We start from the raw sequence: 24,817 nt of genomic DNA, 5'->3' as shown, positions 1-24,817 counted from the left end.
TACTTGATGTCATAGAGTTAATTCTGCATTCTCTTGATCACCCAAATAACCCTTCACTACATCTGATCCAGTTGTAGTGAAATTATCTTAGCAAATAGGATCTAGCTGCAATTATCTTAGCAAATAGGATGGGACATGGACCACTATCTGGTCCAGATACCATCTGGCACAGCTATGCTGTGCGTTTGCAGCTAAAATGTCTGGCACTCCACAACTGGATGGTCACATCCCAGGGGTCTGTTGTGAATGCTGCTGGGGCTGAGACAATCTCCAGCCTCTTCACAAGAGTTGTCTTGGGAGAGTTATCTTGGCCAATACTCAAGGACCAGGGATTGTGCTAGCAATTAAGTGATATAGATAATCATATTCTGGTGTCTGTCACTGTTTAAGAGCTGCAGTTGCAACCTTCATGATCCTCTGTCATGAATACGGATAGTCAGAACTGTCCACAGTCCTTCAAAGAGCTGTACACTAGTGTCAATAGCTATGTCTAGTCTCATAAATTAAGTTTATGTGGGACTGTTCTCATTCAATGAGATCATTAGGCCCATAGTGGTGTGCACCCATACAGCTAACCTGTCAGCCTCTAAAACAGGGTACCTGTATAGGAAAATGTATACGGTCCCCACTATGTGCAAAGCCCCATGCCATGCCTAGGAATTATCTGGGACAAGATCATGTCCCAAAAAAGCTATGTGACACAGATCAGAACTATGCCGGGGACTGTTCTAGCAATTTCTCAGTATGGGCAAATTATATTGTCTAAGACTGTTTACTGGCACTATTTATCTTATCACTAATACACAAATACATTCCTCACTACTTCTAGAGAAATCTTGCCTGATGCATCCTAGCACTGAATTTGCTTTGCTCATAGCTGCATCAGGATAGTTCCTGGGCATCCTCTTCTGGATGAGAAAACTCTCGTGTTTCTTCCTAAGAGATCTCTAGTATAAAATTCCAGGTGCTAAAGAAATTCCTTATACTTTCCTAAAGCTGAAAACTCCTTTGCTGAAAACAGAGGAGACTGCTTGGGTGCATGCCGCACCTGATCAATGAATACAACTTTCAAGGTATAGACAGAAAGAGTATTTTCTGTAGATGCAAGGTGCTGCTGGTATTATTGTACAGGATGCCATTTAAAAATTGTGTATAATCCATGTATTATTGTGAAAATAATAACTAAAATAAGAAGAGGTGCAGAAAAGGACTACTGTGATAACCAGGGGACTGATGAATCTGTTTTAAGGGAAGATAAAAACGTGGCTTCGCTTGTTTAGCTGAGTAAAAGGAAAACTGAAGTTTTTGACAGCTATCCGTAGACGCCTCACAGGGGTGAGTACTCAGGAGGGAGGAGACTAAAATACATTTCTGGCACAAGAAAAAATTACTATAGTCTGGTCCTGAATAAACGGACATTGGAAATTGTAAAGAAGTTTCTAACCAATAGAGGAATGAAGTTTTAGAAAAGTCTTCCAACAGCAGGGTCAGGGATAACAGCCAAAAAAATCAAAATTGAAGAGGGAATTTAAGAAATCTGTGAAGGGATTATATGATTTGATAGCTCATGACAGCAGGAACTGAACTCAGTGAACAAAGAGGTCCCTTCAAGTCCTATATCTGATGATCTAAAAAGTATCTAAGGAGACCACATCCCATTGATATGCAATGACAGAGAAGGTGGAGACTGAGTCTCAGTCTCTTCAGAGCTAAATGCAGGATCATGTCCTTGAGTGACAGTCCTACCATTCCATATAATAGCAAAAGAGCCCAGGAATAGCTTCTGCAGAGACACACACAATAACGTGATATAACACAGTTGGGGAAGAATGAACTGAAAGAGTTATTTATCCTAATCTATGTTTGCAGTATCTTTCATCCTGGGTATGCTATAAGCATAAGAAATAAATAGGCAGATAGCTAGATATAACTTTTAAATCAAATAGATCTTAAATTCAAGAGCTTTTGTATCCAAATGGCTGTTTCATGCCCTAAATTCTCTGAGTTGTGCTTAATTCTTGCAGCACATAAGGCATGTAAAATCCACCCACCCACTACTTCAGAGCCATTTCTCTTAATCTAAATGAAATTTCTTTAGTTCCATTCATCTTTATAGCTCATTCAACAGGTCCCTCTGCAGCAGTGAAAGGAAGCATGTTTCAATGTGCTAATCCAGCTCGGAGATGGATTAATTGACTCACAGGCCCCTCTGATCACTAGCCAGATGTCTCTTCCCAGCTGGCAAATCTTATTAATTTTGCTGTTGTTGTTAATTCTGGGTTTCCAGCCAACTGGGGCCCTTCTCCACTCAATCAAGGGCAACATGCCCTCTGCTGACATTTTGTATTCTTTGGCCTGCTTCCCCTTGGGCAAAGATATTCAGCTATAAACCTCCTCTCCTGGCTCTTTGTCATCTGGCCTGTGGCCCCTGGAGAGAGGTCTTGCCTCTCTCCTCATACAGTTGCACTTGTGCTTGCGTGTCTGTCATGTTGGGCTACCCTGGGGCAGTGCTGTGCATGCCCAGGGTGGGCGATGGAGGCCTATGGGGCTTGCAGTCCCAATTTCAAGAAGTGGTACAAAATTTCAGGTCCGTGCTTTGAATTTCTGGGGAAAAAAAAAAAAAAAAAGAGACTCATAGCAAAAGTGAAAGACATTTACTTCACCAGGCTGGGCTCTATGAAATGACACGAGAGCAAACTCTCAAGAGTGCTTAGAAGGACTGATCATAAATATAGCAGTTCGGACACTAAATCAGGAAGCAAGGTAGCATAAGACATAGTTTGAAGATAGGATGTGTGAGTGCTCCAGGCTCCACTCCTGATTCTGTCATTGGCCCTGACATCTTGAGCAAGACACTTCACTTCTCTGATACTTCTATTTTCTCATGCCTAACAGAGGTTTAATGATAAACTTTTTTAAAAGATATCTACTAATAAGCAAGACATTGTGTGAATTAAGTATCATTTGCATCACTGAACATACAGCCATGTATTTTCAGTGTGAAGGTTTCTGCAGTGACTTGCACTGATTTGGCTAAAACCATGTTGTTGCTGAACGGAAAAGTGTCGATTTTGGCCAGACTGTAGAACGTTGTTTGCCCTTTCCCAATGTTTTAAGTCATTACCGGAATTACATTGAGTAGAAACTTAATCTACAAGAATTCATCTGGATGGTGCAACCTTTATTCACCATGGCAGTGACTTCCTTACACACGTTATGGGGGGTAAGTTGTCACTGAGGGGGGACATCTGAGAGTACTGGCAGCAGTAGAAATATTTGAAGACTTGTACTATTTAACGCTAAGACCCTGGAGTCCAGCTATACATATAACTGAGCCATCCTTATGGTTTCTGAATTATAAAAGTAGAACCCTTGTTTTCTAGTTTCTTGCTAATCGGGGTTGTCTATCCCAAGCTGTAAAAAAATTAATTAATTGATTATATGAACCATCTCCTCTCCTTTCCTGTTCTCTCCTCTCCATAATGAGCTGATAAAAAGCAGTTCCCCAGAATACAAAAAGAAACAAAACCCAAACACTTCTTCTTGACTGCAGTTATTTTTTTTTTTTTTTCATTAGAAAAGAAGTTGCAAAATATCTTTTTCATGACAAGATCAAGAAGAGCACAGTTTGAGGAGAGATAAGTAGGAAGTTCATCTAAGGTGTGAACGTAAGAGTTCAGATGTATTAGCTCTGGACCAAACACTTCCTACTCCAACTAAAAATCGGGAGAAGGTAATTTCTTCAGCATCAGAGCAGTTGCTTACAATTAATGTAAATAAGAAGAAAATCTCACTCTTGTAATTTAGCATCTTTGGCCTTTTTTAGTTTAAGTACGTGCCTTGTATAAATCTCACCACTGATTTCTTCCCACATTAGGTATAGCCCTGGGGAAGTTGTTTTACAGGCAACTTAAGGTTTCGACCTTTGATCACTGTAACCTGGCTTCTCACAACCCTGAAAACAAGTGTCTAAAGAAATGAAATGTGAACAACATGCACCATCAATATCAATTACTGTGTTGTTATGTGGTAAATTTTCCCCACAGGGGGTGAGCAATTCACTTGACGTATTTGGTAAAGGGTTTGATTCTCCTCCCCACTCACAGCTATGTGGTGCTGGCATCTCTCTATACTCTTTGATGGGGTGCAGAGAGGAGTAAGGGAGCAGAGTCAGACCCAAAGCCTCTGCAAGCTCAGAGAAAAGCGTTCTCTGTCAAGAGGGGATTTATGCAGTCTGAACAGCGAGCTGCAATCTTTGGAGAAAAGACTTCAAAGAAAAAAGAAGGAAAGAAACAATGTCTAATCTTCATACAAATGTGATCAAGGGTCTCTGAAACTCAGAAGCTTCCAAGATTTAAGAATTAATTATCACTTGCCAGAAGCAAGCTTTATTCACAGGTAACGGTTACAGTAATCTGAGTCCTCTAGGTGTAAAATTCATGGAATAATATTGAACTGATTAAAGCTCAGTAAATCACCATATTTCCCTTTGGTGTACTTGCACACTTTCCAAATGTTTGATGTTATCCTTCACATTGTTTATGCAGGATATATGACAGTAGCTCCTAAAATTTCATCTTTCAAAGGAAATACACTTGAAAATATTTTGGTTCAAGAATTGTGACTTGCAGGTTTGCATTAAAACATGCAGCAAAGAAGTCCATCCTCTTGGTTCCTGTAGAGCAATGTGGCCCTGTTGGTTTCTATTTACTGCAGCAAAAGACAAGACTCTAAATTGTTTATCAGCTCCACAGCTGTATAAATAGTGAGGAGCCCTGCGAGTGATTAAAAGTAAAGCACCGTTGTTCTGATTCCTCTTAACAGAATGGTGTGTGTAAAATGTCCTTCAGACCAGCTGAGGTATTCAGAAGATCTCAACACCTCACAGGCTTTATTGTATTTATCCTTACAATACCCTCTTGAGTAAGCACTCATGTTATATCCATTTTATACTTGAAGTTTGAAACCTAACAAGGTTATGTGACCCATGGTTGCAGGGCAAGTTAGTGGTGAAATCAAGAATTAAACATTTAAGTATCTGGAGGCCTCACTTATGTGATGGAGTTATTGTGCTCAAGAAAGTGAATGATTTATTGTGACTATCTAACCAGAGACATACTCAGGCCATGATAATGTGTAATTTAAATCCTGCATTTACCACAAGCTGAAGGTATGAACCCAGCTGGCTGGTGTGGCTCAGCTGCTGCACAGAAACACATTAAAACAAATAACTTGATTGTGCATCCCAGCCCTCTCTTCTATAAAGCACTATCTGTCTTTCATCTTTAAAACTTCAATGAAAACAGGTACTGCAGAAGCTCATGAGAGAGCTGCACCACTGCAGGGATCCAGTTCCCTGACATGAGCAAGGATCTTCAAACCCAGAGCAGCTATATCTGATATACAATTTGAAAAATTGTCTTTCTTATAAAATGTCAGTGAGCCAAGGCACCTGTGTAGAAGAGAAAGGGAATGAAAGACAGAGCCCTTCCTGGGTTTTGAGGTTAGGTGGAATTTGTCTTGATATTTGCCCACCAGCAGTCAAGAAGCATCTGTGACTGTTGTCTCCCCATACATATGAATACTTTACATCCTGATAATAAGCAGACCCAATAACTGTGCACCACCATCATTGCCAAAGAGCTGGCAAACGTAGATTTGCTGCAGCCTGAGAGTCACTGGCCATCACAAGATCTAAATAACACTATCCCATGTTAGCATCCAAAAGGATGCAAAGGACAGAGCTTGACCCTGGTGTTGCATTACAGGCAGGGCTGTGGGTGTTTGTTTTCAATGGAAATTTTCTTCTGCGAACATACAAAAAATCCCAGGCAGTGTCCTCCCACTGACTGTTGCAGCTCCCAAGACAACAAAACCAAAGGTAACTGGTGCTGCCTCTCCCTCCAAACGGGAAATGTTGATATTTCAAGTATTTGTTTAACTGCAGATAGTTGACACAGCTTGTGAGAAATTATTCTGGGAGGAAAGGAAACCTCCCAAACTCCTCCGCTTCCTTTGCCCCCAGCTCCTCTCAGCTCCCGCTGGGTGCTCTGAATCACCCCACCAGGAATGTCCCTGCCCCAGAACAGGGTCCTCCACGCCTTCCTTGGGGTTAACGTTTTCCTGCAGCCATCCCTTCCTGCCAGAGCTGGAGACTGAGGGGTGCGCAGTGAGCGGACCCTCAGCAGCTATAAAGGGGCTCAGTTCCACTGGCATCAGTGGGGCCAAGCTGCAACATCTCAGCCCAGATGGGGTAAATCAGGCAGACTCCGGCCCTGAGTGACTTGGTACCAAATGAGGCAATCTGGTACTGAATTATTTTTACCCGGTGGGGGATATTTTCTGTGTTTATTGTAAGATTTTGGTGTCACTTATCGCATGCCTGTTATAATGCATTGCCTGAGGCATAATTAAATTCAAAGGGCATGTCTGTGTTGAAAGGCAGGGTTGCAATTTGTTGGTGTTTGGATTTTTCATTAAAAACCAAGCAGTTTTTCTGACTGGCAGGAACAATGGTAACAGAACAAAAATGCTATTAAAAAAAAGAGAAGGCAAAGGCTTTTTTTTTTTTTTTTTTTTTTTAACAACTACCTGCCTGACATTCCCACACTGACTGGGAATAGAGCCCAGCATTTAAAAATAGTGGGATTGTAACAGAAAGACAAGGCAAAGAGAAGAGCCTTGATGTTCAGAAAGGTCTGGCAGGTGGTAGGTATGGCTTTTATATCTATATCTGTGTCTCTATACAGACAAATATCTATATCTATACAGGTGTGTGTATGTGTATTTCACCTCCAGATGAGAAATTTTCCTTTGCTGCTGAAATTTCTCTGAAAGCTCAGTTAATTAGTTCTTGTAACACCCATGGAGGCAGACCTTAGTATCATCCTTATCTGCAGATGAGAAGATAGGGAGGAGCACAGAGAGAAGGAAGATCAGAGAGATTAAGGGATTTCTACTACAGTAAATTCAGTGTAGAGCTGGGAATTCAGGCCAGCAGGCAGAATCCTAACCCTATTAAAAGCAACGGGAGACTAGCTTAAAAGACGTCTGGATTTGACAATTTTGCCTGCTTTGTTCAAACCTATCATCTGATCTGTTCACAGTTACGTGTGTCCTGATGATGCTTTCAGAAGAAAATTGCACCTCCAACTGTCTACGTCTCCCAGTCAAATCTCAGCTGAGTCCTTCATTCCCAGAACTTCAAAACAGGGGTTGAATCTATCTTTGAGGGACTCTGTAGCATACATTTACATATCTAGAAAAATAGTCTGGAGTGATATGTGGAGTAATTGAAGATCTTCCTAAATAGAGTACTATATTCTCCCAGGCCACCAGGGTCACAGGAACTGAAATTTTACATGCCGAGTTGCTATATTTCACAGCACAGTACTATCAAGAAATGGCTGGAGGGTTTCAGCTAAACAGATGAGCTACATTTAAAATAGATTGGGCAAAGACAGCTCATTAAAGAAAGAAATAATAAAAAAAAAAGTCCTCATTTTATAATGGCTTTCTTGACTTCTTATTCCAGGGCAGTATTTTCATATTATTAGGGTGTTTTCAGCTCTTATTTTTAAGCTCACTTCATTAATATTGGTAGAACACTTTGAAGTAGAAAATGTAAGTGCTAAGTGGTATCACTGACACACTTTCAAGGCAATGCTTTTGCCTTCCCAGAGGTCATGTGAAGCAAATGTGTCACACCTGCAAATGTGCATAAATTGCTGCTGGCAGCAGAGGGCCAGATTTCCCTCGAAACTGTTGCAGCAGCTGTACACTGGCTGCAAGTGCCTGGAAGAGGATTCCTCTTTTCAGCAGGGAGCTGGTCTGCTGGGCAGAGGTCTGCTAGCGAGAGACCGAGTTCCCCTGGGAGGAGCCTGGCAGCAAAGCAGCTCCACTGTCTGATACCCTGTATCTGCTGGATGAAAATCCCCTAAACTCATCTGAAAGTCACCCTATGACTCCTCCAGTGTTTAGTACCAAACCTCTGAAGTTTCTTATTTCTCAACAAGAGAGGAGTGGTCTGAGGAGAAGTGCAACGCTTCCAGGGTTGTGTGGGAGAGGAAAGACTGCCGGAGTGGGCAGCAGATGCGCCCGCTGTAGCATCTTTGAACATGGGGACTGTTTCATGGGGCTTGTTCACTGCTGCAGCGCAGTGCTGTTGAAGCTTTCCTGCTTGCTTGCCTCCAGCCTGGAGGATCACAGGGCAGGAGACAGGTTACCAACACCTGAGGCAGGAGCTTGGCTGTGGAGGGTGGTATCTATGGAGTCCTATGGCCTGTTTGAGAAGTCTATGGTATTCAGGTTAATTTTGAAAATCTGTTACTGTAACTGTGGCCTGACTACTTGTGTCCAATCCCCATCGCCCTCTGGGGTCTGGGCACACAGGAACGATCCTGTCTATTGACCGCAGGGTATGATTTGGACATACACACAGCTGCTTGCAAAGTGAGAAGCTGGCATGGCACTGTATAGCAGCCTTCCTGCTAAACTGCAATAACACAGCTGCCCCACTCGCCCACAGCTGTGATTTATTACCTTGTCATATTTCAAAAGCTAAAGCAGGTTGAGCTTGGTCAGTGCTTAGATGGAGAGGTCTCCAAGGAAAAAGCAAGACCTAGAAGAAAAGTTCCCTGAGTCAGAGCTGGGGAATAATCCAGCATGGTGTTAAAGATGTTGCTTTTGGACTGATTGTAAAATCAATGTATTGGCCACTGGTGGTCTGTGTGGAGGGAATGTAATACCTAACGTGACTGGACAATAGCTTCCAGGTATTTCTTTTCCTACAAGAGTCAGCTCTACATCAGGTGTAAATTGGATGAACTGAAGATGATGAATACTGCTGATTGCTTTCTCTGCTGTGTCTTGTTATATGAATTTAGAGTCGTGGTTGTTTTTCTTTGTCCTCTTCCTTTGTATGTTACACAATTCCTTAAATGGCACGGAAGCGCATAAAATACAAGATCAGGGAAACATTTAGTGGTTTGTTTTTTTCTAATAAATTTCCCAGCTTCCACAGCTTAATCCACAGCTTAAAGATCCCCTTGAGGATTTTTCTGCTTAAGACTATTGGTTATGTGGACTTGATTTTTCCCTCATCATTCCCACAGAACTATATGAAAATTTAGGCTGCTCACCACTTTTTCAAGGTTGGATCCATTATCTACCAGCTTCTTATATAGGGCAGCAGCTCTATGCCTGACCCTCAAACATAACCGGCCACGTCTTTTCCTGTTAGCTCTTTAGATGTGGTTCAGATCCTGGATTCTGCCTGCTGGAGCATTGGGACAGTGCATTTTTCTACAGTGAACTGTACATGTTGATTATTCATTATGTAGTTTGTTTGAAACAGTGTCAATTAAGGAATGTAGATATTTACCTTCTGCAAAGCAAGTTACATGCATATAATAAAAGACACAACCTCTTTTGTAATTGCAAAAAGTATATTAAAACAACACTAACCTGAATTTAAAGAGATAATGAAAATGAACAATTTCATCCGTGGACCAATCTGGCCTCTCTGGTTTCTAAACAAATAACTTTTATTTATCTGTCGTCCATTTGTAGCACTTTTTTCCATGGGATGATGGAATTCAAAGGCTGTGCTTTCATCTTCTGTTTCTGTGTTTCTGGTCTAACAAACTGCAAATGTGAAGTAGGAAAGGTGATAAATGGTCCCATATTAAAATATGCAAAACAATTGGAGCATCTCTACGCACTCTGTTCTTTTAGGTGGTCATTTCAAGAATGAATCAACCAGACACATTTGAGGACAGCAGGGTGTTTAAGAACCACTGCTGCAAACACTCTGTGACTGTAGTAATTAACTGTGGCTCTCCACTGGGAAAGAGAAGCCTTGATAAGCACATTACAAAACCATTGTTGGGAGTACAAGTGCTTTGAAGAGAGCATTGAAAGGAATTTTGCTTCAGAATATAAGAAAGTATGTAATGTGAGATTTCTCGAAGGAGAAGATTATGCTTTATTTGGGCTTTTCTATGCAGGCTGAGAAGCAGAATGTGAGAATACTTCACAACTTATTTAGGAACACAGACATTTGCAGGCTGGACTGCACCCAAGTCCAATCTAGTTCAACATCTTGTGTCAGAGAGTGGCCAGCACAAGATGCTGCAAGGGAAGGTACAAGAGAATTTGTAGAAGTTATGTTTCCACAAGTGGGGGGAAACATCTTCCTAATTTCCAGTTATTTTTGTTGCTGATATTATGCGTAGATTTAATTTCTATCTACAGGGCAAAAATTAAAGAGAGAGGTATATATTTCAGACTTTAGATATCATTGTCCGAAGCATAAAATTCTTCCTCCCTGTTATACACTTAATGATTAGAATCAAGCTGAAGAACCTGACTTCTGCCTATGCAGTTAGTTATTCCAGTGCATGTTTCCAGTACAGATACCCATAATCTACCTCAGCTCGCTGGCATAAAAATGACCACTTGGCCACACACCAATCAAAGCAAATGGGAATCTTTCCTGTGGTTTTGAATGGGGTATGGGACCTCATTCTCATGACCTGACTTTCTGTCACACCAGCAGATCAACACCAAAGTCCCTCAGGGGACACAGGGGAGGCACGGGCCAGGCTGAGACCCTGTTGATGGGGGTCTTTACTGATACTGGCTGGCTATGGGCAAGCTGTTTCCCCTCTCTCTGCTACCTCTACAGAACAGAGATACTGACACTTATCTTATTTGAAAAGCAGTGTGATTGATAGCTGTGGCTAAAAAATAACTGTAGAACATAACTGAAGATATTGTTTTTTAGGATTATTAGTTCCATCACCGAAATTGCTTGAAACCACCCACAAATCTCTTCCTTAGACAGAGAACACATTCACCTCCATGCAAAGCTTCTCCTTATGTTTTTCCTGCAGAATTAAGCTAAGCCTTTGACTTTTATTTCTTGACCATGTTTTTTTTTTTTTTTTTCTTATTATTATTATTTAAAAGGCACAATTTAAACTTAACTGTGGTCAGATCCCTCACTGAGCTGCAGCAGAGGAAGGGCATTTGCACTGGAAATTAATATGGCTGGCATGTCTGCCTTGGTTTTGAGGATAGTGTTTTCATGTTCTTTTCCTTTCTTCCACAGCTTTCTTCTCTTTTGTGTCTGCCTGCCTCTTTCCCATTTCTTTCACAGTTGCTAGTTTTGCTCCAAGCAAAGAACTCAGTCATGCTCTCACCCTCTTATGGGCTCTGTGTACACTTGAGGTCAGGCTAGTAAACCCGACTCTCTCTGGAGCCAAATTTTGCATCCTTCCCTTGCCGTTTTCATACTCTCTGCCTCACCACAGCTATTTGTCTCCCATTTCCCAGGTTTTCCCCTGTCTCGCTGCTGGCATATCTGGCTGGGACTAGCCTGGGTGCTGCCGGTGGCTCTGATGCAGAGCTCCTGTTGGGCATTGAGCCAGTCACTCCTCTTCCCTCTGATGTATTTTATCCATTTCAACCACATGATTTTCAGGGAAAGGGACAGTCTGTTACTCTTTGTCATTACCCACTGTAGCACAACACAGGTCTCCTGTGGTTCAAGGCACCATATGCTTCTTTAATATACACAGTCATTTTAATGTGCCCTCACATTTCTCTGAACTCACTTTGCCCTTCTGTCCTTTTTTCCTCCACTCTCTACTGCTGTTTTAACACCACTTTCCTTTTCGGCACTGTGGTCCTTCTTCCTTTTCCCCTCGCTCTCCTTGCCCTCCCCCAGGGCTTGGGCAGCCATCCTGGGGTGGAGATTGGTCTGGGATCAGGGGCCAGAAAGGGTCTGGCAGGAAAGATTGAGACATTTTGACCCCTCCAGAGGGAGTGGGGATTTCTATGCCTAATTCTACATGGGCAGGGAAACAAAGAGAAAGAAGAGGCAGAGCTGCTGAAAGAGCTCAGCAGAGATGACATGGCTTGTAGAAAAGACTGTGTGAGCAGCAGCGAGCAAACCTTGCTGGAAGGAATATTTAACATCTGTCTTGCAAAACTTCATTCCTTGGAGATCTACAGTAATTTTACCACCCTCCCTGGCTTCCATTTTTATATCTGTACTAATCTGTGAGTTTTCTTGCTTATCGTTTTCTTCAGTTCTGTTCAACCCATCTTTCTACCATTCCCATCACTGTGGCCTATGGGCTGCCTCACTCCAACCAATGTTGCTAAAATCCCTTGACTGGGGTGTTCCAATGAGGCAACAATTAATTCCTGTATCTGTAATTTGTTTATCTTCTTCTATAGAGTCTTACAACAAGCCTCAGGAGAAGGATATAAATGATGAATGCAGGTTAATAACATGGGAGTCTGCGGAAAATTACATTAAGATGGCACAGCAATAATGGGTATAAAAACAACTGAAGCATGTGGTGAAGACCCTACTATATCATAATATTTCCACTGGTAATATACACTATAGATGCACTAAAAAAGTCTGAAACTTAAAAGTGATAAAAAATGAATGCCTCCAAACTGCTACTGGGAAGAAAGAAGGTTAGACAAATTATTCCTTGTTGTTACAATAGGTGAAAAAAATATTTAATTTTAATCATACAAAGGACTAGAGCCTAGCCATGTATATCAGCAGAGCTCCGTCCCTCATCCGTACAGAGAGACAGACACCTCAAGGGAGACTGATACATCCCAACCCAGGACAAACACCTAAGAAGGGGGGAGCTGAAGACACTGGCTCTCCCTTAACTGGAGGAGACTAATTAATCTAGTCCTATGTAGACAGGATGTCTAACCCTTCCAACAGCTACACTTGGGAGCTTCCTATTTCTCAACAACATTTTTAAAAAATGGCCTAAGGTCACTATGGCATGACTAGGATTAGTAGAACTATTTGTGGTTTCTGATATTCTGAAAAAAAAGTAAGATCATTTCTATTTGTTTAATAACACAGAGGCAGCTCATGGATTTTTCTAGATGCACTGGAAAAATCTCTGCCAGATGTAAGGTGTTGGAAGCAGAGCTACACAGTTTTATCAGATACTCAGGATGCTCAACAACCTATATATCAACTTTGTAAACATTCTGTGTACCTGTGTGAGCCTAAGGGGAAGTTACCTGTGTGAGCTGATATCACAGAGGGGTTTGAGAATAGCTGCCACAAATCTTCAAGCAGGCAAACAAACTGGAGAAACCTTGGCCTCACATGGACAATTTGTTGTTCTGCTTTAACAGGTTGAAAAGAGCTGACAAGAAGTCACATGGGAAGTAATCACACTGATATGAAAAGTGAAATCTCCTTCACTTTGTCCAGTAATGAATCAACAGAATGAAAGCTGGACACCATCTTTGGAGCATCGACTGGAAAAATGTGTAGGACATCCCATCCAGCAATCACAAACCAGAATACTTTACATGTTAGGACACAGCCATTGTGAAGATATAGCTGCCAGAGTGATGGGAAAATGAAGACAGCTACCTGCTGAACTAAGAACACAAGTAGGGTTTGTTATCACGGAGAAGTATATTTCTACTAATATATTTCAACATAAACAGTACTGATGTTTTTTGGAATGATAGGAAAAGATGAATTAGGTAAATCTCTGGGTTAGAGGTGTATTTCTAGGGAGGCAAGAATGCAAAATCCCACTTCAAGAGGATAATAAAGAAGAAAAAACTGTGGAAAAGCACTTAGGTAAAGAAAAAATTAATCCATATAATTGTCAGTTCTTCCAAAGCCTTAGACAGAAATCTGTCTGAAACACTGTTTCTCAGTGTGTGATCTGGTAGCTCCGAGACTGATTTTAACGTAAGGATTTTGGTTTTCCGTTTTCTTTTTTTTTTTTTTTTTTTTTTTAAATGCTGTTTCCCAATAACAGTAAAATTGCAGGTTTAACCTTTGATCTGTGAATCTACATGGGTCCAGGATTAGTTTACCAATAACAGTAAAACGGCAGGTTTAACTTGCAGTCTGTGAATCTGTGTGGGTCCAGGATTAATTTCCCGACATCCATGCTTTTCTAATTTTCTGAGAAAAGCAACCCTAATGACAGTACACTTACAGCAGAATCTGCATCCACAGAGGAATATAGGAAGGGTTTAGCAATAAGAAAAAGAGTGAAAAACACGGGTATAAAAGGAATATTTTTGAACTTGACACAGGAGAAAATGGATCAAGATTCCCATGGCCTTTTTTTGAATGGAAACACCTTGGTTAATGGAAGACCACCTACACTTGTATCAGGAAAGACTGTAATGTAGAGAAGCTAGATGGAAACAGTCACTGACACTTTCAGTGACAATGACACTGACATTGCCCAAAGAAAGTAGTACAGAAAGTGCTGAACTGAAGTCAGACTTGCTAAATTGATCACTGGGAATTGGAGATTTAGACTGTGGCCTACATCTCCAACCTGGTGTGTGAGTCATGGCCCTTTGCTCTGAGAAATGGGAGACCTGAAATCTTATCATCACTCTTGATGACAGAAGAAAGAAGTCAGGAGGCTGGTAAGAGGCAGTTAGTAAGGGAAAAGGGCTCATTGCCATTTTTATTGCAACAATATAAACATAGCATGGGCCTCTGCAAGTTGCTAGCCAGCTGATTTTAGATGATCATGGCACCTATTTTAGCACAATGCAAATTTGGGCTATTTTATTATACAGCAGGATGACTGGTCTATAGAAGTTCTACTGGGTTTGCCACAGCAATCTGCCAGATGCAACTTTGTCAGGCAAGTGTTAAAAATATGAGCACGTTAAAGGTAGTGAGAATTCCAACCGATCCAGCGCTCTATGCAGATAAGCCTGCAAAGTGCATTTTCTTTTACCTGACTTGAGTTTACTCAGTGGAATAACAGCCTGTGAGCTAAAAATAGCTCACAGAGATAAAAAACGCTTTGTCCTCGGTATTGTCTGCATTCCTCACTTGCTGCATGTTGAGCTGCTGTTTGTTTCTGTGGCAGGTTTGTGCAAGGATTTTATGTTGAATATCCAATGAAGAATTAGCAGGTGGATTGGAGATCAAAGGTTTTCTGCTCTGCTTAATATCTGTGACATTTCTCAACTCTCAGAACAGAACCAAACCAAACCAAAAAATCATCCAGGAAAAAAGACTGTTAATTGGCCAGATAAAACCCGTGATCTGGGAGACCAATTAGGTAAAATGTGTATCTTTGAGTAAAATCACGGAGGGGGGCATTGATATCACAGAGCTCAGATATATGATACAAGCTATGGATAAAACTTTATGAAATTACAGTCTTTGATGTCATTTTATTAATCTTTAGCTGTTCATCTGTATTTGTGGAAAACATGAATTTAACTCTTTCAATTCATTATGATTTTCTCTTCTTAAAAAGATGAGTACCATCCTTAATAATCTCCTAGAATTGTTTTGTTTGAAAATTACATATTTATTTGTCAAAGACAGTTGTCCAGTATTATGAAATATCTAGCCTAATATCACACATTTTTTTTAACATGACATGACATTAGAACTGAATAATTTTTAGACATGAGTTCTGTACCTCTAGTCATCCATTGACAGCTGGGATTTATTTTTAAAATATGTTAACTGTGGACTGGAGCAGTTTAAGAACAGTTTGGACCTAGTAATATATGAGTCATAAGGAGAGATGTTTCCTTTGTTCTGTAAGTATTTTTTGACTGGTTTAAGCAGTAAATATGCATCCTGATGAGACATAAACAAAGGTTTATCTATCAAAACAGCTTCCTTAGTCTATTTATTTATCTATGGCCACAAGAAAGTTAATGCTGGTGGATTTTCAAATTCAGATGCTACAAAAGGATAACTTGATCTGCTTCCCTGATGCTTATGGCACTGTATCTGAAGAGTTATTCAGTGAAAATCAGTGGAGAACCTTCAATTTCATGCTGGAGAGACGTTTTCAACTGTAAAGACATTAGCAAAATTAGACATTTCTAAACACAGCAGGAATGGGCTAATACTAAATTCCAATTTTAATAATGCAGTCCTAGAGAAGGAAAACTAAATCATCAAAACCACCAGTGCAACAGCATAATCCTGGCAGGTCAGTACTGGGGACCAGTACTAGCGAGGCAGAGCTACATGCAGTCCCTGTGCAGGTCTGTGTTGTATCTAGTTCTTGGCCACACTGACAGATATTGATGGAAGGGTGTGTGTGTGTGTGTGATTATAGACCCTTGATACAAGGATAGATCATAAAGTGGTGAAAGGGGTAAAAATTTCCCCAAATACCTGAACTCCAAAGCATAAATATAACCCACGCTATAAGGACTGAGCGATGCAGATGGTGCATCCCCTTGAGGTTCAGCAGGTGAATGTACTTGTAATTGTTGCTGTTACCTGGTTATGACACTCAAAGTCAGAAGGACCATCTTGAATTAATATGTAGAACAATTTGAATATGTAAAGGAATGAGCCATATTAATCCAAATCATACCAGGAAAGTGATTCTATTTCTGACTGTGGCGAAGACCCATCTAACAGATGATGGATGTTATAATGGCCTTGTCCTGATCCTGTTAATATTACTGTTTTGGGGGGCTTAAAGTCTGTTGATTTAGAGAGGAGAAAATCAAGCAGGTGGGGAATTCTTCGCAAGATTATGGTACATGAGGATCTTCAGGAAGCTTTGACAGCCCCAGGAAAGACTTCACCTAACTCCAGTTGAGCCAGCCTCAGAAAGAGAGACAGTGTAAAGTGCAGCAGGGGAGGAAGAACAGAAGGTAGCTTTGAGAAAGAGAAAGGAGCACACAAGGGAAATCATGAGAATCCTCTCCCGGGGGCTATAAGACTGAGATTCGTGCTGTTTTATGCAGAAGGGGCAAAGTCCAGCCTTTTATCAGAGAGCTTCAAATGCATGACAGCTTTTAACAGAAGGCATCAAAGGCTAAAGAAATAAAAGAAACAACTCAACCCACCTGTCACTGAATTTAAACTAAACTAAACTTTGGTGAATCCTGTCAGGGAATCTGTGCTCAAAAAGGAAATCAGGGGACCCAAGGTCTCAGGAACTCCTGAGGAGGAAGAGCAGATATTTATGATATAGCAAACACGTCTACATGAAAACCTTGAGTCTAGCAAAAGTCACTTTCTGACAGCATCACTTGGAAGGAAGTGTATTTGCTTTAATTTGTTCAGTGTAACCTCCTCCACACTCAAACCACAGAAGCTCTGAGCCTAATTCAGCTTTATAAACAGGAAGCAGTGTTTTAAAGAATGTTAAGTTTCTGGCTTTAGAAATTGTTGGTTCAGTCCATATTATAACCAAGATGAAAGTTATCACATATGCATTCTATGTAAACTGAGAAGAGTTTACATATTTGAATACTTTAATATTGGACCAGAGTGTTGACACTATAAGATGATTGGAAGAATAACTTAATATTTTCAGAAAGGTCTGAAATGCAAATCTTTCAAATCAACAAGTTCAAGATGAACAGTGAGCCTAGACTTGAATGCTTGCCAGGTTTTCTAATAATATTTTTTTTCCTCACTTTAGCACAGTTTTAATTTGCCATCCCCGAAGATTATGAATAGCTAATTCACAGACCTCGTAGCTTTAAAGACAGAGACCACAATGACCTTCCAGCTTGATGTCTCACATAAAGCAAGCAAAGGGACTTCTCTGTATTAATTCCCACGTCAAGTCTAACAGTTTAGCATCCAGAATTGAAGAACTTTTGGACTGAGTTAAAACAAAGGCCTCTGTAGCCCATGTCTGTCAGCATTCAGTCTCTGACAGAGGTCACCAGTGTACACTTAGGGAAGCATAACAGTGCATATATAGAGTGATCATTTTGGTAATTTCCTGTGATAACAAGTTTTTCAAAAACTTTGTATCTCTTAAAGTTTCAGATGGCAAAAAATTCCTAATCAGCATAAGTAAATTGTTGCTTTTTCATGTGGTAAAAAAGTAAAATCTCAGTGGAGAGTCAAACTCTAAATTCTGGGAGAGAAAATTCCCTTTGCAAGATAAACTTATCTCCAAATAATACAGATGGTATCTTCGGGTCTCAGACACATTTTGTGTTTCTCCTACTAAGGACCTTGTATTGCAGAGAGATTTTCTTTTTGGAAGAAATGCAGAGCAGACCCTTGTGGAACTAAATGAGGGAGTACAACCTTGTAAAGACCAGAGAAAAACCAGCACCACCGTTTTCCACTTTTGCTGACATGGCATTTTGTTGGAGGTCAGTCACAGAGCAGTCTCTGACTAAAATTATGATTAAAATTTCAGTCATTCAAGAAATAGATTAAACTGAGTCTGGTCTGCTGGCTTTCTACACTAGACATTTACATGAGAGTCTTTTAACCAAGCAGCCTGATTATTGTTCTTACATGTGATCTGGTTATTCAAAAACCCCTTGGAAAAAAAAACCAAAATATTTTTGGACATAATACCTCTCTTCCTATATTAGATGTCTTAAACAGGTCAGTTGAATCACTCCTTAAAAGTGTAATTCTTCTTTTTATCATGAAATACGATTTTCCAAATATGCAGACCTCCACACTGTGGCTGTCTCTGTCTTCATGCTATGTCTGATAAGATAAATCCCACCCTCAGATGCTTCTTTTTCTTGATTTGAATAAAGAATGAAGTTGTGAAGTCCCCGTTCCTGGGTAGTCACAGAATGGTGAAAAGTGCAAAAAACCACTACTGATACTCCCTTTCCCCCTGTGCCCCCCAAGTCCACAAGCTCCTCCTGACATAGTGAAAGGGAGATTATCTCATAGAAAAGTCAGTGGAGATGGACTGTTTGTTATTCCAGACATCTGAGTGGCAGTCAAGGCGGTTTTGGTCTTTATGAGGCAAATTAAATATTACCTTCACTGTTGGTGTTAATCACAAGCAGAAGGACTCAATATAAAGATATGTATTTTATTTTAAGTGGAAATGACTACTTGCTTGCTTAGAAGAAGTTTTTATGTGATGTAAGTCTGAAGTGTCTGAGATAAAATGTAACTATTTGGTTAACTGCAAGGAGTTCACAGGGAGACTAAATGAGACAAAGTTCAGACCTGAAGGCAAAACAATTAGCATAGTTGTGCAATCAGCTGAGCCTTTACAGTTGCTCTCCATACACTTGGTTGGGTTGGAGTCACACATGACCTCAAGGTCTTGGGGCACAAGGTTCCCAGCACTGCAGACAGCGGGAAGCTTGTGGGCAAGAGCAAGGAGACAACTGCCTACGTGCCAGGCACAGATCCAGATCTTATTGTACTCTCTACAGGCCCAAAGGTCTTTCAGTGCATTGCCATTTTACTCCAGAGGAATGTGTCTGAACTGATAAAATAAGCCTGCTTTGTAATTTCAGGTATTCTTCTCTGCTTTCACTCTGCAAAAGTCAGCACGGGTGTTAGAAGCTATAGAGGATCAGCTCCTCGAGATGCTAGAGGCAGAAAGGTGATAGAAAATCTGTCCATAGTCTGGAGACTTTTAGAAAATTTCAGGGAGCAAAGTGGCTTAGAAGCATCTGAAGGATGTCATTAAGCTGTATGCATGGGTTCTGCAGTGAATCCTGCAGAGGATTAGACAGAGGAAGAGCTTCAGTTTCTGTAACATGGCTGACAGTCAGCAATGATGACAACAGTCATGGAAAAGTCTGCACATATCGCTGGCCACCAGACACCTCCCTCTCAGCAAAAGGGAAGTGGCCCTGGCACCAAGAGGAGGCTGAGTATAGGACAGGAAAATACTGTAGTGAATCTCCTCAGTGAAGAAATACCTACCAGCCTGAGGTTTAGCCAAGGCTGCTGACGCCAGGTAGCTTTGCTAGAGAAGACCGAGCCCTAGTGAAGAACAATGAACAAGGAAGATGAAGTATTACTAGTAACTGTTTACTCAGGAAAAGTTTTGAACTGGTTTATTTTCTTTTCAATAATCAACTTAGGAAGCACAGTGACCCTTAAACAATTTGAGTCAGTCTGCGAGGTTTTATTGATCATAGCAGAATAGTCCACTGATAGAGAAATAAATATCAGAGAAAAATAGACATTTCTGCTATTCTCAATACCTTTTTCATCAATGACTTCATCAGCAATAGCTCTTTCTTTTACTTACACTCTATTTTATTTTCAAATCGATATTATTTTCTTCACCAAACACTGAGTCCTTTACTCTAATAGAATCTAAATATTTTCTCTAATGAGCATAGAAGATAACAATGAATCATTTTAATCATTAGTTGGAACCATTGTGCAACAAGAACTTGATGACATTTAAAAAACACTTAATACATGGACTGAAGTTTGTCATCTTGTTAAGGAGCATAAGATTATTTGGTGCTACAATTGAGAAAGGAAGCATTATCCCACTGATGAGATTGTGCCAAACACCAGAAAGAAATGCTTTCTTTTGGAACACACCACATTAATTGCAAAAACAGTCTAAAATGTGTCTTGTTTTATATTTCTTATGCTAAAAATCATAAGTGTTCCTGTAATAGGTGACAAATGAAAACCCTCAGCCTTAGGACTCTTGCTGTTCCACAAGCATTACTTTGAGTCTTTCCAGTGGCAATGAATGTTTCATGGCTTGATGGCCAGTTCACCAGACTGGAAACTGCCTCAGTCTGAGAAGTGGTCCAGTTTCAAAAAAGCTAGAGAAATCATAGACAGACTGGCCTGAGACTCACAGTTTTCCAGGTCCCATCAACATTCTCAATTTCATCACAGATGTGGTCAGAGCAGACTGTAAGCAAAGCTTTATCAAGTTCAGGAGGTGAGAAATTAATTGGGGTGAAAGGAGAACTTTGGCTGCAGTCATTAGCTAAAGCAGAAATGAACTCATACTGCAAAAACAAATGTTTAGGCTAGATACTAGGGAAAATGTTCTCATCATAAAGGTATTGAGGCACAAGTACATTCTACCTGGGAAAGTTATGGAATCTCCACCATCAGAAGTTTTCAAGAAAAAAAAATATTTTTTCAGGAGTGACACAATAATCCTGACTGCTTTGGGGTAGGAGATAGACTGAATTGTCTCTTCCTGCCTTGTTTATGTTGCACAACCCCCATATTTTCCATATTTACAAGCTGTCTCTGTCCTTGGAGCTTGTAACAGTGCAGTTACACTGATTTACACTGGTTGGAGGATTGGGATAACATGTTTATGACCCATGTTCTCATGCCATCAGCTCCTCAGCGGCTTCCCACTGGTGACAACCAAGCTCAGAGTGCAGTATCCAATCTCAATTAAACAGGCTAGTGAGCATGCCTGAAGGTAATACTTTATTGCAATGCAAGGTTTTTGCTGCAAAGTCCACTCTACTGCTTGAGTAAGGGTATGGGAAACAAGCAGACTGACATTTGAAAACCTGAAACTGCAGATCTTATTGATCTCTTGAAGCTATTAAATGACTGAAGTGCAGTACACCTGACAAACTGAACAGCATTGCCAGTTGGTGTAACATAGAGCAGCTCTGTTGGCTTTGTTGCTAATTTATCAGAATCTAGGATTTGACCCACTGAATCCTGAATTATATTTTTATATATATTTGTGAACTATTTATACTGTATGAAAAATCAATACCATTTTATTGTTCACCTGATTTAGGATGGTTAAAAGGAATATTTCAGTATTCTCCAGGGTCAATGCAGAGAGGCTTTGAATGATGAAAGGTACAATAATTTTCGAATGGAAGGAAAATTTCAGGGTAGAAAGGAAAGAGTGTAATTTAGGCTAAATATCTTTCTTATCGATGATATGAATAATACATTTTTTCACAAACTCATGACAAAATATAATGTCCTTTTAGAAGATGACATATAATTCTCTATCTCTCTTTAAGAAAGAGTTATTAATTTTGAAAAATCTTCTTTCTGAATTTCTCTGCATTTTGCATGAGCATAAAGCCTCCAAGGAGTTATTTGAATTTCAATACTGTCTCACATTTTTATTAAAATATACTCTAAACCTGCTTCAGTAATTAACATGAAGATAAAGCCCTTATTTCTAACAACTGAAATCTCACAGTTATTTCAGATTTTCCTTAAGTATACTTTCGATTAAATAATTACTGGGTAACAGTATTAACAATTTGTCTGTGATAGGGAACATAGCATGAATTTCCTCCTTGTGTTTCTGCAGTTTATGATTTTGCTAGTGTGTTTTATGAGTATTTATTAAAGATGATGCCTTGAGTTAATAACATAAAATACCTACTAGTTTCATAATCATCACTGCAGTGCAGAAAGTATTAGAGCTACACTAGTTCTGCATTGATGACATCAATAGATTTACTGCATTCATTTCCTTATGCAAATATTCCAAAAACATATATTACTTCATAATCTTATATAGTGTATTGCCTACACATACGGGCATCAAAGACTATGAACATGCAGAGTAGACTTTGAAGTTGACAGAACAAGACACACTGTTCCTTCCTTTCTTATTTCTTTGTTGTCCTAATATTAGAGCTTGTTTAATGTTGATTTTTGTAGACACATACACTTCTGCACAGTCCTTACAGTAAGAGGCAGGACTGCTAATGGTCTTTACATGACAGACTACATTGCTATCTGTCTTAATGCAGCATTCTGCTGCTCCTAGAGTAGAGCAAGAACTGAATACACTCATAAGAAGTCTATGTGTGAATTAATCAGACTTGTCACACGTTCTCTCCCTTCATGCACACATGATCTACCTTTGCATGGCAGAGCTTACTTCTCTCTTGCAGGACAACCTTGTTTGCTCCCAAAACTTGTCCATTTTTCCTCCTCTTCCCCAAGAGAAGCATGTTACTCTGTTCTTACTGCCTTTGCTTCACTTGAGAAAGGGAGCAGTGGAAGCTGTGCTTTGCTGGCAGATGTCGAGGCTGCCTCCTAGGGAGGTAGATGTTTGCAATGCAGAGTGCTAGGTTGTAAGATCACAGGGTAGGAACCCTGAATGATGTTCAGGACACTTAAAGAAGAAGAGGGCTGGAAGGGACCTTGAAAGATCTTCATCTTCCTTTGCTGTTACTCAAATCAGGATCAGCTTTACTTATGTCTTACCTAACTCATGTCTTGGCTAGCTTGTTTTTAAACACCTTTGGTGAAAGGAACTTCATAGACTTCCCAGCAGTTTATGCTGTTGCTTCACTCTCCTTACCATTCAAAGCTTTTCTTGAGGTCTAATATTGTGTGTGACAATTTAAGCCTGTTACTTACCCGTGATAAATCTGTTTTTTCACACCTTTAATTCTACTTCTTGATATTCTCTGGACTCTGTCTCAGTGATTTATATTTCTTCTTAAAACATAATGCTCAAAGCCGGGCACCATACTCCAAATGTGTCCCTAATAGTGTTGAGTAGAGAATAGTGTTTACATTCCATATCTTGCAGACAGTATTCTTACTTATTAATCCCAGTATGAAATTTCCCTTTTTCACAACAATATGATACCATGGTGTTGAGTCATGCTCTGCTTCTGACCTTCCATAGCCTTAGATCCATTTCTGTTGAACTGCTACCTGGCCTGTTGCCCACCTTCCCATATTTGTGGTAATACCCATGTGAATAATTTTATAGTAGATCTACTTTCCTCCACGGGTTATTTTGGGACCCAGAATCTGGCAATTTTAATGTGTAGCTGATCTGAAAAGAATGTTGCTTTCTGGAACTTGGAAGATTTGATAATCTAGTTAGCTATCAGTAACCCTCTGTCTTCTACTTGTCTGGCAAATAGGTAGTCAATTACACATCAAAATAATGTAAAAATTATTACATAATAGTAGTCAGCAATCAGCAATCAATTTCAGGACAATTCTTTTGGGTTAGGTACAATCAGGACCACTTTCATAGGATGTTACATAGAACTACGCATAATTTTGCAGAATAATATGTCTTAATTAAACGTGAAAAGTATCTGGAATCAATACAGATGGAGAATGCATTCACATTAATCTTATTGAAAGAGTTTAAGTTTTATTTTAGGAAAAGAGCAGTACAGAGAGTTCCAGTCACATCTTGAAGTCCTTCTGCTACTGCTGTCATGGAAGTTTTGCTCAAGAAAGGACTATAGGATTTAAGACTTGCATTTCATGTGAATTCCTTTATTAATAAATAAATATAGGTGAATTAATACATGTAAAATAATTTTGGCAGGGATAATAATGGAAACAAATAGAAAAAATATTGAATGGATTAGCACACTTAATTGGTCTTAGGTTGCCTAATGAACAATTAGCCTAGTGCTTAATCCCCCTCAATCCATTCATTTTTGCAGCTCTTACTCTAAAGATAAACACAGATGATTCAAAATGTGCTTTTGTTTTTGAAACTACTTACATTAGTATTACATTGTAATCTCTGGCATGGAAACTGTTATAAATGGGAATGGACAAAAATGGGACATGTTAGAGCACCTATTACTTGGTGCTTTAAAAAAAGTGTTGCAAAAAACTTGCAGCACTCTAAAATAAGGCTGAGATGACTCCTGTTGGTTAAATATAGGTGACTTTTTACATGGAAACTGTTTTTTAAGGCCTTAGGAACACACTATTGACCATCCAATAAGTGGCATTACAATGCTAGGCTCTGCTGACCATGATCAGACAGTGTATCTTAGGTACTTAATTTACTTAGCATGATCTAGGTTCAAGAGACAACATATCAAGTGAGTATACAGAATTGCTAAACTCTGAATGCATTTATTACCGATGGAGGGACAAAGAATCAAGCTGCATCCCACTGGTTGCCTGAATGTGCCTCCCTGATTTTTTCTTTCCCAGACTAAAAAAGTTCTCTCACACCGAGACAAACCTACCCCTTCACTCAGTGCATCCACATAATGTTTATTTAGCAGTCCCAGCATGACCAAGTTAGACAGAGGGTGAAGGAAAGGGACTACTTTCAGGCATAATGGTGGCTTG

The 24,817-nt window shown here is 39.9% G+C and overlaps 1 protein-coding gene across 7 annotated transcripts in view; it reads right to left on the bottom strand.

Moving 5' to 3' along the window:
* Positions 1-24,817, bottom strand: part of GRM3 (glutamate metabotropic receptor 3) — a 112,963-nt gene that overhangs the window by 73,151 nt on the left and 14,995 nt on the right. Inside the window, exon 2 of one of the 7 annotated variants that reach the window (XM_042792385.1) lies at positions 9,466-9,645. The exons of the other annotated variants lie outside the window; for them this stretch is intronic. The gene's annotated coding sequence lies outside the window, so the exon portion shown is untranslated. The remainder of the gene's footprint in view (positions 1-9,465; positions 9,646-24,817) is intronic. 7 annotated transcript variants of the gene reach the window in all.

Source organism: Tyto alba, unplaced genomic scaffold, assembly GCF_018691265.1.
Source record: "Tyto alba isolate M040663 unplaced genomic scaffold, T.alba_DEE_v4.0 Super-Scaffold_2, whole genome shotgun sequence".
NCBI lineage: Eukaryota > Metazoa > Chordata > Aves > Strigiformes > Tytonidae > Tyto > Tyto alba.
The sequence above is the reverse complement of the archived record's forward strand: the minus strand, read 5'-3'. Positions and strand labels throughout refer to the sequence as shown.